This window comes from Haemaphysalis longicornis, unplaced genomic scaffold (assembly GCF_048455015.1).
Source record: "Haemaphysalis longicornis isolate Haplotype H1 unplaced genomic scaffold, Haemaphysalis longicornis Haplotype H1 scaffold_7, whole genome shotgun sequence".
Lineage (NCBI taxonomy): Eukaryota > Metazoa > Arthropoda > Arachnida > Ixodida > Ixodidae > Haemaphysalis > Haemaphysalis longicornis.
In genome coordinates this window covers 190,605,102-190,620,798 of record NW_027526422.1, presented here as the reverse complement: position 1 = coordinate 190,620,798, position 15,697 = coordinate 190,605,102, and the positions used below count along the sequence as shown (strand labels likewise).

At 49.5% G+C, this 15,697-nt stretch overlaps 1 long non-coding RNA gene across 1 annotated transcript in view; it reads left to right on the top strand.

The window, feature by feature from the left end:
- The window catches only part of LOC144145648 (uncharacterized), a 99,221-nt gene that overhangs the window by 72,890 nt on the left and 10,634 nt on the right, over positions 1–15,697 (top strand). The gene's annotated exons all lie outside the window — the stretch shown is intronic.

Sequence of the window (15,697 nt, the reverse complement as noted above, 5' to 3'; positions counted from 1 at the left end):
AAATACCCCAGAAAGTGAATGGGAAAATCGCCCCGCCGGTAGCGTAGTGGTTATCGCACCAGACCGGTATTCTGGAGGTCGTGGGTTCGGATCCCACCTGGCGGGCATTTTTTCTTCACTTTCTTTCTTTCTTTCCAAATTCTTAATCTGTTTCAATGATCTACCACATCCTCCCCTTTGCTTTCCGAGGTTTTCTCGACTGCCAACCCTTATTTCTGTGTTATTTTCAACGAGCCCCTCATTTCCTATTCTGATTCGCTACATGCATAGCGAGGGCCTCTGTTCTGGCAGTCTTGTTGCCAAAGGGAGCTTAAGAGGGTTCAAAGCTGGTCGACCACTCTGGACATGTCGTAGACACTCGAGTCACGACCCGGGGGTTAAAAAGAAGGTCCCCTTCACCCCGATTAGTCCGAATGGCGCTGGCTACCACCCCCAAGCACAGGAAACATACATACCTAACATAAATACCCCAGAAAGTGAATGGGAAAATCGCCCCGCCGGTAGCGTAGTGGTTATCGCACCAGACCGGTATTCTGGAGGTCGTGGGTTCGGATCCCACCTGGCGGGCATTTTTTCTTCACTTTCTTTCTTTCTTTCCAAATTCTTAATCTGTTTCAATGATCTACCACATCCTCCCCTTTGCTTTCCGAGGTTTTCTCGACTGCCAACCCTTATTTCTGTGTTATTTTCAACGAGCCCCTCATTTCCTATTCTGATTCGCTACATGCATAGCGAGGGCCTCTGTTCTGGCAGTCTTGTTGCCAAAGGGAGCTTAAGAGGGTTCAAAGCTGGTCGACCACTCTGGACATGTCGTAGACACTCGAGTCACGACCCGGGGGTTAAAAAGAAGGTCCCCTTCACCCCGATTAGTCCGAATGGCGCTGGCTACCACCCCCAAGCACAGGAAACATACATACCTAACATAAATACCCCAGAAAGTGAATGGGAAAATCGCCCCGCCGGTAGCGTAGTGGTTATCGCACCAGACCGGTATTCTGGAGGTCGTGGGTTCGGATCCCACCTGGCGGGCATTTTTTCTTCACTTTCTTTCTTTCTTTCCAAATTCTTAATCTGTTTCAATGATCTACCACATCCTCCCCTTTGCTTTCCGAGGTTTTCTCGACTGCCAACCCTTATTTCTGTGTTATTTTCAACGAGCCCCTCATTTCCTATTCTGATTCGCTACATGCATAGCGAGGGCCTCTGTTCTGGCAGTCTTGTTGCCAAAGGGAGCTTAAGAGGGTTCAAAGCTGGTCGACCACTCTGGACATGTCGTAGACACTCGAGTCACGACCCGGGGGTTAAAAAGAAGGTCCCCTTCACCCCGATTAGTCCGAATGGCGCTGGCTACCACCCCCAAGCACAGGAAACATACATACCTAACATAAATACCCCAGAAAGTGAATGGGAAAATCGCCCCGCCGGTAGCGTAGTGGTTATCGCACCAGACCGGTATTCTGGAGGTCGTGGGTTCGGATCCCACCTGGCGGGCATTTTTTCTTCACTTTCTTTCTTTCTTTCCAAATTCTTAATCTGTTTCAATGATCTACCACATCCTCCCCTTTGCTTTCCGAGGTTTTCTCGACTGCCAACCCTTATTTCTGTGTTATTTTCAACGAGCCCCTCATTTCCTATTCTGATTCGCTACATGCATAGCGAGGGCCTCTGTTCTGGCAGTCTTGTTGCCAAAGGGAGCTTAAGAGGGTTCAAAGCTGGTCGACCACTCTGGACATGTCGTAGACACTCGAGTCACGACCCGGGGGTTAAAAAGAAGGTCCCCTTCACCCCGATTAGTCCGAATGGCGCTGGCTACCACCCCCAAGCACAGGAAACATACATACCTAACATAAATACCCCAGAAAGTGAATGGGAAAATCGCCCCGCCGGTAGCGTAGTGGTTATCGCACCAGACCGGTATTCTGGAGGTCGTGGGTTCGGATCCCACCTGGCGGGCATTTTTTCTTCACTTTCTTTCTTTCTTTCCAAATTCTTAATCTGTTTCAATGATCTACCACATCCTCCCCTTTGCTTTCCGAGGTTTTCTCGACTGCCAACCCTTATTTCTGTGTTATTTTAAACGAGCCCCTCATTTCCTATTCTGATTCGCTACATGCATAGCGAGGGCCTCTGTTCTGGCAGTCTTGTTGCCAAAGGGAGCTTAAGAGGGTTCAAAGCTGGTCGACCACTCTGGACATGTCGTAGACACTCGAGTCACGACCCGGGGGTTAAAAAGAAGGTCCCCTTCACCCCGATTAGTCCGAATGGCGCTGGCTACCACCCCCAAGCACAGGAAACATACATACCTAACATAAATACCCCAGAAAGTGAATGGGAAAATCGCCCCGCCGGTAGCGTAGTGGTTATCGCACCAGACCGGTATTCTGGAGGTCGTGGGTTCGGATCCCACCTGGCGGGCATTTTTTCTTCACTTTCTTTCTTTCTTTCCAAATTCTTAATCTGTTTCAATGATCTACCACATCCTCCCCTTTGCTTTCCGAGGTTTTCTCGACTGCCAACCCTTATTTCTGTGTTATTTTCAACGAGCCCCTCATTTCCTATTCTGATTCGCTATATATATATATATATATATATATATATATATATATACATTGGAGAAGGGCTGTCTTTGGTTGCCGTAGCAAATAGTAAAAAATGGGTATAGCTTCTAACAAAACTGTGTATTGGTCGACGTTTCGATAGGATGCCGATCTTTCTCAAGACAACATTTCGTATTTCTGTGCACGTATTTATGAGCTCGTCGTCTAACGACGCCAAAAAAAGAGAGAGGGGGGATTAGGGGAGAAAAGCAGCAACAAACACACACTCCCGGCGAGGTGATGTGAAGGTTTGCAAAAAAGAGACAGAGGAAAAAAAAAGCAAACGAAAGAAAACACAAAACCAAAACAAACCTAAACATGCAGAAAAGAGAGAGGAGTACACAAATCTATCAAAACGCTCTCCTCCATCGTTCGTCAGCTTGTAGAATGAGTGACAGGTAGCGCCCGCTTCAGAGGGGGGCCGCTCTGCTCAAGAAGCGAAAGCGCAAAGCAGTAACAGGGATGTTCTCATACCATCACTGGGGGGCACAGAATTCCAATGGTCACTGACATTACGGGAAGAGTTGACATGAAGCGGTCGCAGCCGCACACATGTTTGAGTAACACCAACGCTACAAACAGATAGGACGGCTCGTTAAGAGTGTAGGTACGATCTCCGCACTGTGGCTCAAAACATGCAAGGTTCTGCCGACCGGCAGGACGGGCGGGCGGCATCCATCACACTTAGGTCTATTCTTCTCCTCTGTCCGGGCAGTCCAAGGGGTCGTCCCTGACATTGAACCCGGGGAAGGGCGCTTAACTAATTCCCTACCCGCACGCGGGAGTCGCGCGGGTCCTTTGTTGGAGTAAACGGCGGCGGGTGCCTCGATGTTGTTTGTTGCATATGCCGCCTGTGCGGAAACCCCAGGAAGAGAATAAATAAAATAAGAATAGCTTGATTACTTGTTTAAACAACACCGAGACTTACAATTTAGATCGGGGATTATTCTGCACCCAGATTATCAACAGCATGTAGAGACGACATAATGCCCGGGCTAACATTCATTCCTGCCTTTACTGTGTTTAATTTGTAAATAATGTAAGATTCACGTTGTTCGCGTTCTCTTGTAGTAGAAAATCCACTGTGTAAAAGTGTGACTTTGATGGAGTCGAACGGGTGGTTTTCGGAGTTAAAATGTCGTGATAATGGTAGATCCAGGAGTGAACGAACATGTGCGCGATGGTTGTTGAAGCGCATACGGAATGTGGTGTCCGTCTGGCCAATGTATTGGATGCCACAAACACCGCACTCAAGAAGGTACACCACATTAAAAGAGTCGCAGTCGAGTGTCGCGTGAATTAGATGCTTGAAATGGGAGTTGGTGCTTTCTGCCACCGTGGTTGTCTGCATGTGTTTACATACGCGGCACCGTGCCTTTTCGCATGGTCGACACCCACCCTTGGGTGCCCTCTCAGTTTTGGCGTGTACAAGGTAATCTTTAATATTTTTGGGGCGCCTTTATACGACCCGAGGAGGGGCGGGGAAGATTTTCGAAAGCCGTTCACTCTGTTGTAGCATGTTGAAGTGCTTTTTCTAGATTTTGTTTATGTTTGGGGAATTGCCCCCTAACGTCAAAACTAGGTTGCCTCTCCCCTTCTGGTTTAGTTCTTTTTCATGGTGCAGCAACACTTGGCGATCAAGGTTGACCGCTTTGCAAATAGCTTCGTTGACTGAGGGTGGTGGGTATTGTTGCTTCGCGAGTACATTGCGCAAGTTTTCTCCGTTTGCCTCCAAGTCCTCCGTGCGGGAGCAAATTCTCCTAAATCGTCGGGCCTGCGAGTATGGGATACCTCTTTTGCAGTGGCGCGGATGACAAGTGTCGAAGTGAAGATACTGCTGCCTATCGGTAGGTTTTTTGTACATGGTAGTGATCAGTTCTCCTTTGTCTGTATTTATATGCACGTCAAAGAAATTGCTTGCCGTGGTTGAATAGGTATAAGTGAATGCGATGCTTGGAGGGGCCTTGTTGAAACATTCGATGAAGTCGATTAAGTCTTCCTCCGTACCGGTCCAAATAAGGAATACATCGTCCAAAAAGCGCGAGTAAAAAAATGGCTTTATTTCACGGGTTGATAGGAAATTTTTTTCGAGATCGTTCATGAATATATTAGCGTAGTTGGGTGCCATTCGAGTACCCATGGCAGTGCCGTTTATTTGTAGGTAATACTGATTGTGAAATTCAAAGCTATTTAATTCCAGCACTAGCTTGGTCAAAGTTTCAATGACTTGTGGGCTTGGTGACTCATGGTCCCGATGTATGCTATAGCATTCAACCAGGGCTTCAATCCCATCTCGGTGATGTATATTTGTGCACAGAGAAGTTACATCTACAGTTACAAGGAAGGCGCCATCAGGGATTTTTATTTTGTCGATTTCCCGTAGGAAGTGGTTAGTATCACGAAGATACGACGAATGGGTAGCGGGTATTTGCTTAATCAGGGAGTCTATGTAGCTTGATATTTGTTCGGTGAGAGCGCCTCTTCCCGAAATTATTGCCCTAACAGGGTTCCCTTCTTTATGAACTTTAGGCAGCATGTAAAACCTTCCTGGCGTTGCGTGTGCTGCTGTGTGCTTTACAGAGGCGTGGCTCTATTTCCCCAATTTTGACAAGATTATTTAGTGTTGTTGTTGTTATTACCTCATGTTTAACAAGTGGATCTGCGTCAAGTGCTTGGTAGAAAAATTCATTATTTAACTTACGGTGGCCTTCTTGAATGTAGTCTGTTTTACTAATATATTACAATACCTCCACCTTTATCAGCCGGTTTTATGACAATGTCTGTTCGATCACCCAGTGCCTTAAGTGCCTTGCGCTCCTCTTTAGAAAGGTTCTGGGCCCCTGATTTGCGAGTGTTATAAGCCCGCAGGACGTCTCTTTGAACGGCCTCAATGTACGAGTCCAAGTGTTTTTTTCCCGCTCTGATTTCGGTGTCCACTGCCGCCCTACATTGACGGAGGTTGGGGCAGTGCGCTCTTTGTCCGGCTTATCGAAAAAATATTCTTCGGGGCGTAAATTTCCTGAAAAATTGTGCAGATCTTTCAGCAAGCTAAAGTCATTGTATCGGCCAGTACTTGGGCAAAATGTCAGCCCGCGCGAGATTAACGACCGCTCATGAATAGTAAGCTGTGCCCCGGAGAGGTTAATTATGTTTTCATCTATGTTCTTTTGAGTTTTTCACATTTCTTTCGACCTGCAGGGTCGGATTGGGTCTGTAATTTTAGAATTTCCAATGTCCGTGTGGTGCGGAGCTGAATTGATTTGAGAAAACTCGTTTGAGTACGGAACTTTATCCCTTGACAATTTTTTTAATTTTGATTCTCATTATTTCATCTGTCTTCTTTTTCTCGAACAGTTCCAGTTCGCTGGCCTCCAGCGCAGAAAGGACAATATTATTCCTAGCACGAAGCTCCTGCGCCCTCAGAGACGCGAGTGTATTATAACAATGAACCACTACTTAAGTTAGCTGAAGTGATGTGGATTTAAGAGTTTCGTTCCAATTTTGTGTTTCACGTTTGTTAAGCGTATGCATCAATGGTGTTAATGATAGAAGAAGGCCCCGGGGGGCGATCCCAGCCTTTAGATATATTTTGAGTGCACGCACATGTAGGTCATGACGCACCCGCATTTCAATTGTTTTCCTTATCTTAAAAAAAATAGGCGTCAGCAGCTGATCATGCGTGTCATCTGAGGGAGAGGAGGTCGGAACATTTGCGCGGCCAGGATGTCAATTCATGCAAATGCGACGTGCAGACCCACAGTGTTTTCGGAGATCGTACCTTTTGACGGAGGTGGTGGCAGGGCTTTTCTCGTTTTCTGGACTAGATTCCAGAATCTCGCCGTCTCTCGCGCTCGGCTGGGGGTCAGAAGGTTGTGGGCTCGTTGAAATCCGTGGGTTGAGTTCTGATTTCCCGGGCTTGGGCTCGGTCGTCTGCAGGTTTTCCGATAGAGATGCGCTTGTGGCTGAGAGCCCTGGGTCCGGGCCTTGGGGATGTTCAGGTGCACTGTATGATCCGGCGATGGGTTTGGATGGTTGCGGTGCTTTACGAGGCTTTTGGGGTTTTTTGTTGATAGCCCCAGAAAGAATGCTGCAAGGTGTTTCGCTGGGTTTCCACGTGGAGTCCGCAGGCCCTGCGTCACCTTTCTGGGGGATCACAGTTGTACGCGCACTCCCAGCTGTAAGCCTTTGGTGTACGTTCGGACGAGTGACCGGGCTGGGCGCCGGTTCTCTACTGCTAGCGGAGGGACTGTTCGATCTGACCGCCTGAGCGAAGGATGGTATCACTGACTGCAGCTGGCTAGTTGCACTGGGGCATGTGGGGTAGACCGTATCGTCCATGTGAAGGCTGTTCATGCAGGGGACGTTCGGGCTCGTCGGTGGTGGTTGGCTGGTGGCACGGGGGAGGGCGTGGTCTCTCCAATCTCCGATTTGCGGTTTCCGGGTTCGCAGCAGCAGGTTGTACAAGTTCCAGGAGAGTAGTGATGCTCCCGCGAAGTTTGGGTGACCCCCATCCGCCGCCAACGCCATCCGAGGGGAGAAGTGTTGCATAGCGTGATCGAGGTAGCATACGCCGGGTGTTTTGTTGCACAAATCTACGAGCCGGAAGTTGAATATGTGCGCCTCCTGGTTGATGATCCCTACCCTTCTCAAGTTGGGCTGGCGTAGTCTCTCGTTGGGCCCCGGGGCAGCACCAATGACACAAAAATGATTCCAATGTCTGGTCTTTCGGCCTTGATGTGGCGAAGGAGGGTACGGTACCTTTGAATTGCTGTCTCCGCGCTCGTCCGCGCGATGTCGTTAGTGCCCACGTGGAGGACGAGGAGAGACACCCCTCGTGGCACGAAATCCAGCAGTCCCCCCACGCCGTCAATTCGGGCACCCGGCTGCGATATGAACGCTGGGGAATCCGGGCTCGACGGGTCGAAGTGCGTGTGAAGGTGCTTCGTCTAAGAATCACCCACGTCTCGGAATCACTTGTTTAAACAAGTAATCAAGCTATTCTTATTTTATTTATTCCCTTCCTGGGGTTTCCGCAGAGGCGGAATATGCCACAAACAACATCGAGGCGCCCGCCGAAGTTTACTCCAACAAAGGACCCGCGCGACTCCCGCGTGCGGGTAGAGGATTAGTTAAGCGCCCTTCCCCGGGTTCAATGTCAGGGACGACCCCTTGGACTGCCCGGACAGAGGAGAAGAATAGACCTAAGTGTGATGAATGCCGCTCGCCCGTCCTGCCGGTCGGCGGAACCTTGCATGTTTTGAGCCACAGTGCGGAGATCGTACCTACACTCTTAACGAGCCGTCCTATCTGTTTGTAGCGTTGGTGAAACTGAAACATGTCTGCGGCTGCGACCGCTTCCTGTCACCTCTTCCCGTAATGTCAGTGACCATTGGAATTCTGTGCCCCCCAGCGATGGTGTGAGAACATCCCTGTTACTGCTTTGCGCTTTCGCTTCTTGAGCAGAGCGGCCCCCCTCTGAAGCGGGCGCTACCTGTCACTCTTTCTACAAGCTGACGAACGATGAAGGACAGCGTTTTGAAAGAGTGGTGTACTCCTCTCTCTTTTCTGCATGTTTAGGTTTGTTTTGGTTTTGTGTTTTCTTTCGTTTGCTTTTTTTTCCTCTTTATCTTTTTTGCAAACCTTCACCTCACCTCGCCGGGAGTGTGTGTTTGTTGCTGCTTTTCTCCCCAAATCCCCCCTCCCACTTTTTTCGGCGTCGTTGGACGACGAGCTTATAAATACGTGCACAGAAATATGAAATGGTGTCTTGAGAAAGATCGGCATCCGATCGAAACGTCGACCAATAAACAGTTTTGTTAGAAGCTATACCCATTTTTTACTATTTCTACGGCAACCAAAGATAGCTTTCCTCCAAAGTATCACTTGCAATGGCTGCCGTCAATGCTTCTATGAAACGGATCATCTCGAAACTCTCCCTTCATGCACCCACATGTGCCGTCCTGGGTGATTCCCAGACGAAGCACCTTGATGCGCACTTCGACCCGTCAAGCCCGGATTCCCCAGCGTTCATATCGCAGCTGGGTGCCCGAATTGACGACGTCGGGGGACTGCTGGACTTCGTGCCACGAGGGGTGTCTCTCCTCGTCCTCCACGTGGGCACTAACGACATTGCGCGGACGAGCGCGGAGACAGCCATTCAAAGGTACCGTACCCTCCTTCACCACGTCAAGGCCGAAAGACCAGACATTGGACCTATTTCTGTGTCATTGGTGCTTCCCCGGGGCCCTAACGAGAGACTACGCCAGCCCAACTTGAGAAGAGTAGGGATCATCAACCAGGAGGCGCACACATTCAACTGCCGGCTCGTAGATTTGGGCAACGAAACGCCCGGCGTATTCTACCTCAGATCACGCTATGCAACACTTCTCCCCTCGAATGGTTTTGGTGGCGGATGGGTTGCACCCGAACTTCACGGGAGTATCACTACTCTCCTGGAACTCGTACAACCTGCTGCTGCGAACCCGGAAACCCCAAATCGGAGATTGGAGAGACCACGCCATCCCCCGTGCCACCAGCCAACCCCCGCCGACGAGCCCGAACGTCCCCTGCATGAACAGCCTTCACATGGACGATACGGTCTACCCCACATGCAGTATAGCAACTAGCCAGCTGCAGTCAGTGATACCATCCTTCGCTCAGGTGGTCAGCTCGAACAGTCCCTCCGCTTGCAGTAGAGAACCGGCTCCCAGCCCGGTCGCTCGTCCGAACGTCCACCGAAGGCTTACAGATGGGAGTGCGCGTACAACTGTGACCCCCCAGAAAGGTGACGCAGGGCCTGCGGACTCCACGTGGAAAGCCAGCGAAACACCTTGCAGCGTTCTTTCTGGGGCTATCAATAAAAACCCCCAAAAGCCGCGTAAAGCACCGCAACCATTCAAACCCATCGCCGGATCAAACAGTGCACCTGAACATCCCCAAGGCCCGGACCCAGGGCCCTCAGCCACAAGCGCATCTCCGTCGGAAAACCTGCAGACGATCGAGCCCAAGCCCGGAAAATCAGAACTAAACCCACGGATTTCAACGAGCCCACAACCTTCTGACCCCCAGCCGAGCGCGAGAGACTGCGAGATTGTGGAATCCAGTCCAGCAAACGAGAAAAGCCCTGCCACCCCCTCCGTCAAAAGGTACGATCTCCGAAAACACTGTGGCTCTGCACGTCGCATTTGCATGAACTGACATCGTGGCCATGCAAATGTTCCGACCTCCTCTCCCTCAGATGAAACGCATGATCAGCGTCTGACGCCTAATTTCTTTAAGATAAAGAAAACAATTGACAAGTGGCTGCGCCATGACCTACATGTGCGTACAGTCAAAATATATCTAAAGGCTGGGATCACCCCCGGGGCCTTCTTCTATCAATAATACCATCGATGCATACGTTTAACAAACGTGAAACACAAAATTGGAACGAAACTCTTAAATCCGCATCACTTCAGCTAACTAAAATCGTAGTGGATCATTGTGATAATACACTCGCGTCTCTGAGGGCGGAGGAGCTTCGTGCTAGGAATATTATTGTCCTTTCTGCGCTGGAGGCCAGCGAACTGGAACTGTTCGAGAAAAAGAAGACAGATAAAGTAATGAGAATCAAAATTAAAAAAATTGTCAAGGGATAAAGTTCCGTACTCAAAGAAGTTTTCTCAAATCAATTCAGCTCCGAACCACACGGACATTGGAAATCCAAAAATTACACCCTCAATCCGACCCTGCAGGTCGAAAGAAATGTCAAAAACTCAAAAGAACATAGATGAAAACATAATTAACCTCTCCGGGGTTCAGCTTACTATTCATGAGCGGTCGTTAATCTCGCGCGGGCTGACATTTTGCCCATGTACCGGCCGATACAATGAGTTTAGCTTTCTGAAAGATCTGGACAATTTTTTACGGAATTTACGCCTCGAAGAGTATTTTTTCGATAAGACGGACAAAGAGCGCACTGCCCCAACCTCCGTCTATGTAGGGCGGCAGTGGACACCGAAATCAGAGCGGGAAAAACACTTGGACTCGTACATTGAGGCCGTTCAAAGAGACGTCCTGCGGGCTTATAACTCTCGCAAACCAGGGGCCCAGAACCTTTCTAAAGAGGAGTGCGAGGCACTTAAGGCACTGGGTGATCGAACAGACATTGTCATAAAACCGGCCGATAAAGGTGGAGGTATTGTTATACTTAGTAAACCAGACTACATTCAAGAAGGCCACCTTCCGTTAAATAATGAATTTTTCTTCCAAGCACTTGACGCAGATCCACTTGTTAAACATGAGGTAATAACAACAACAACACTAAATAATCTTGTCAAAATTGGGGAAATAGAGCCACGCCTCTGTAAAGCACACAGCAGCACACGCAACGCCAGGAAGGTTTTACATGCGGTCTAAAGTTCATAAAGAAGGGAACTCTGGTAGACCAATTATTTCGGGAAGAGGCACTCTCACCGAACCAATGTCAAGCTACATAGACTCCCTGATTAAGAAATTACCCGCTACCCAGTCGGCATATCTTCGTGATACTAACCACTTCCTACGGGAAATCGACAACATAAAAATCCCTGATGGCGCCTTCCTTGTAACTCTAGATGTAACTTCTCTGTACACAAATATACCTCACCGAGATGGGATTGAAACCCTGGTTGAATCGTATAGCATACATCAGGATCACGAGTCGCCAAGCCCACTGGTCATTGAAACTTTGACCAAGCTAGTGCTGGAATTAAATAGCTTTGAATTCCACAGTCAGTATTACCTACAAATAAACGGCACTGCGATGGGTACTCGAATGGCACCCAACTACGCTAATATATTCATGAACGATCTCGAAACAAAATTTCCTATCAACCCGTGAAATAAAGCCATTTTTTTACTAGCGCTTTTTGGACGATGTATTCCTTATTTGGACCGGTACGGAGGAAGACTTAATCGACGTCATCGAATGTTTCAACAAGGCCCATCCAAGCATCGCATTAACTTATACCTGTTCAACCACGGAAAGCAATTTCTTTGACGTGCATATGAATACAGACAACGGAGAACTACCGGACAACGGAGACAACGGAGAACTGATCACTACCGTGTACAAAAAACCTGCCGATAGGTAGCAGTATCTGCACTTCGACAGTTGTCCTCCGCGCGGCTGCAAAACGAGTATCTCATACTCGAAGGTCCACTGATTTAGGAGAATTTGTTCCCCCACCGAGGACTTGGAGGCAAACGCAGAAAACTTGCGCCATGTACTCGCAAAGCAACAATACCCGCCACCCATTGTCAACGACGCTATTTGCAAAGCGGTCAACCTTAATCGCCAAGAGTTGCTGCAACATGAAAAAGAACTACACCAGAAGGGGTGAGGCAACCTGGTTTTGACGTTTGGGGGCAATTCCCCAAACATAAAAAAAATCTTGAAAAAGCACTTCAACATGCTACAACCGAGTGAACGGCTTTCGGAAATCTTCCCCACCCCTCCTCGGGTCGTATACAGGCGCCCCAAAAATATTAAAGATAACCTTGTACACGCCAAAACTGAGAGGGCACCCAAGGATGGGGGTCGACCATGCGAAAAGGCACGGTGCCGCGTATGTAAACACATGCAAACAACCACGGTGGCAGAAAGCACCAACTCCCATTTCAAGCATCTAATTCACGTGACACTCGACTGCGACTCTTCTAATGTAGTGTACCTTATTGAGTGCGGTGTTTGGGGCATCCAATACATTGGCCAGGCGGACACGGCACTCCGCATGCGCTTCAACAACCATCGCGCACATGTTCGTTCACTCCCGGATCTACCATTATCACGACATATCAACTCCGAAAACCACCCGTTCGACTCCATCAAAGTCACACTTTTACAGAGTGGATTTTCTACTACAACAGAACGCGAACAACGTGAATCTACTATATTTACAAATTCAACAGAGTAAAGGCAGGAATGAATGTTAGCCCGGGCATTATGTCGTCAGTACATGCTGTTGATTGTCTGGCTGCAGAATAATCCCTTATCTAAATTGTAAGTCTCGGTATTGTTTAAACAAGTTATCAAGGTATTCTTATTTTAGTTATTCCCTTCCTGGGGTTTCCGCACAGACGGCATATGCCACAAACAACATCGAGGCGCCCGCCGCCGTTTACTCCAACAAAGGACCCGCGCGACTCCCGCGTGTGGGTAGAGGATTAGTTAAGCGCCCTTACCCGTGTTCAATGTCAGGGACGACCCCTTCGACTGCCCGGACAGAGGGGAAGAATAGACCTAAGTGTGATGAATGCCGCTCGCCCGTCCTGCCTGTCGGCGGAACTTTACATGTTTTGAGACACAGTGCAGAGATCGTACCTACACGCTTAACGAGCCGTCCTATCTGTTTGTAGCGTTGGTGTTACTCAAACATGTGTGCGGCTGCGACCGCTTCATGTCAACTCTTCCCGTAATGTCAGTGACCATTGGAATTCTGTGGCCCCCAGTGATGGTATGAGAACGTCCCTGTTACTGCTTTGCGCTTTCGCTTCTTGAGCAGAGCGGCCCCCCTCTGAAGCGGGCGCTACCTGTCACTCATTCTACAAGCTGACGAACGATGGAGGAGAGCGTTTTGATAGATTTGTGTACTCCTCTCTCTTTTCTGCATGTTTAGGTTTGTTTTGGTTTTGTGTTTTCTTTCGTTTGCTTTTTTTTCCTCTCTCTCTTTTTTGCAAACCTTCACCTCACCTCGCCGGGAGTGTATGTTTGTTTCTTCTTTTCTCCCCAAATCCCCCCTCTCTCTTTTTTCGGCGTCGTTGGACGACGAGCTTATACATACGTGCACAGAAATACGAAATGTTGTCTTGAGAAAGGTCGGCATCCGATCGAAACGTCGACCAATAAACAGTTTTGTGAGAAGCTATACCCATTTTTTTACTATATATATATATATATAATATATATAGATATATATATAGACAGATAGATAGATAGATAAATTCTAGAGAGGGGAAACATCAAGCCAAAGCTATGACCAAGGTCATCGGCCAATTCACTACCAAACCGAAGAGGACGGCCGCCGACTGGAGGCGAAAGAAGGAGGAGCGTGGAGCTCGTTCGGGGCCGAATAAACATGGAAGCCTGACGGACGGACGCAGTTTCATCACAAGTGGCGCAGTCGACACGCCTTCAATTCTCGAGGCGACCCAGCCTCCGTACCTGCTCTCCCTCGCGGCGACCCAGCCGCAGGGTCGGCCCCAGCAGCGGCCAAGGCCTGCGACGCCTTCCAGCCCTGCTTCCTGAGTTCACCAGTGCGGCCTCGGTCCAAGCACAAGCGCCCAACGCAAGGACAGCCCAGCCCCAGGCGAGCCAGCCTTAGGGGCTGCCTTCCCCAGCGGCCGACGTCTTCTTGACTCGCCGCTGCGTCCGTGGTTCGCACCGTGATTTCTGCGAATTTTGGACTCTTCTCCGACAGAGACCAAGGTCTCGCAATGAAGACCACTTCTGCGAACGCCAGCCACCATTTTTGGACCGCCCAGGCCCTCATAGAGATGGGTCAGCAGCTTCACTGCGCCATTCCCAGCCCGTTTCCATCGCCCGCCCACACCGGAGTCCCTGTCTTCTGGGGGTTCAAGGACGGTGCGGTTTCTTGAGTAAACCTGATCGACGACCTTGCTACTCATCACGCCTGGGCCGACAACAGCAAGTTGTTAGTTGCACAGAAAAGCCTGCGCCATGCTGCTCGAGCAGGGCACCTGTGCAAAGGTCACTATCATTCGACGTGGGCAAGCTGGCACGGCTCATTACTGGCAGAATTTGGTGAGTTCCCGCGAACGTACGACGAGCGCTTCATGCATATGTTTGCCCGATGCCAGGGCCCAGGAGAAAACGTCGTCAGCTACATCTACGAAAAGCTATACCTGCTTGAATGATGCAACCTTGACTGGCCATCTGGTGTCGCGAAAGTACGTCGTCGATGGCCTGGCTCACTTCTTCCATGCTGCAGTCTTGGCGGGCCAGCCGCCCCATTTAGGCCTGCGTGACTTTATTCGCCTCGCTGCAGAATTGCAGCACAGTGCAACCTGCCAAGCACAGGAGCCTCACCTGCAAGCCTCAAAGCATTCCCTTGCGGAGACCCTTGGCTGTGGTTCCGACTTGTGTCGTATGGTGGTGAAGGAGGAGACAACCACCAAGACGCAGGCCTCTCTTGTCGGTGAGCCACCTTCGACGTGGGCAGAATCGGAGCCAATATTGTACCCGGAATGCCGTCGTCCACCGTCTTGCAACAGCTGCGTTGGCGACGATGTCCTTCTGGAACATCACCAGGGCACCGCTCACCAGATCGACGTCATCAAACTCAGGAGCACCGTTCATCGTTCTTCGCTCTTCCGGTCGGAATGCCCAGATCTGGCGGAGCAGCAACCCCATGTGGCGGCGCTCGCACCTACCCCGCCGAGCAAAGGAAGTAAGGACGGGTCCTACCATTTTTCGGCCATCACAACGCCCGCATCCTTGAACCAGGATAACGTGAGCCTTGGAATTCTGATAGAGCCCTTCAACAACTCCAAGGTGCCGGTGAAAGACCACACTTCGTTCACCGTGACGGCTAATGTGAACTATCCCATGAAGAGCATTTGTGCCGACCGGAAGGCAGAAAGACGACCTGAAACATCATCTTGGGAAACTCACTCGCGAACGTTTATGAAGAATCCATTGAGGATCAGGACATCGTTTGGGCTGGAAATGATGAGGCCGAAGCCAGCGGTGAGGTAGCGTCAAATGCCCGAACGAAACACGAAAATCATGACGAACATAAGGATACAGCTGCTACAGACAAGGATGCTTTCGTGAAAATTACCCAAACCGACTACAAAAATATTGAAAGCAAGCACGTGGACAAAAAGACGGACTTACCAAAAAATGAAAACGAGAATCAAATGACTATGAGCAGGAAGAGCCCCTTCAAACAAACGGACTGGATTCACAGCAGAAAGCGCGGCTTAGAAACGCCGGACATTATCTTTCTGGAATACGCAGTGAAGAGTTCCTCGTCAATGGAAACAAGCTTTGCTCTGGAACTAGTCGGAAAGGAAGAGAACCGAACCGGGAGACGTAACCAACGGGAAGAGACCTGCAA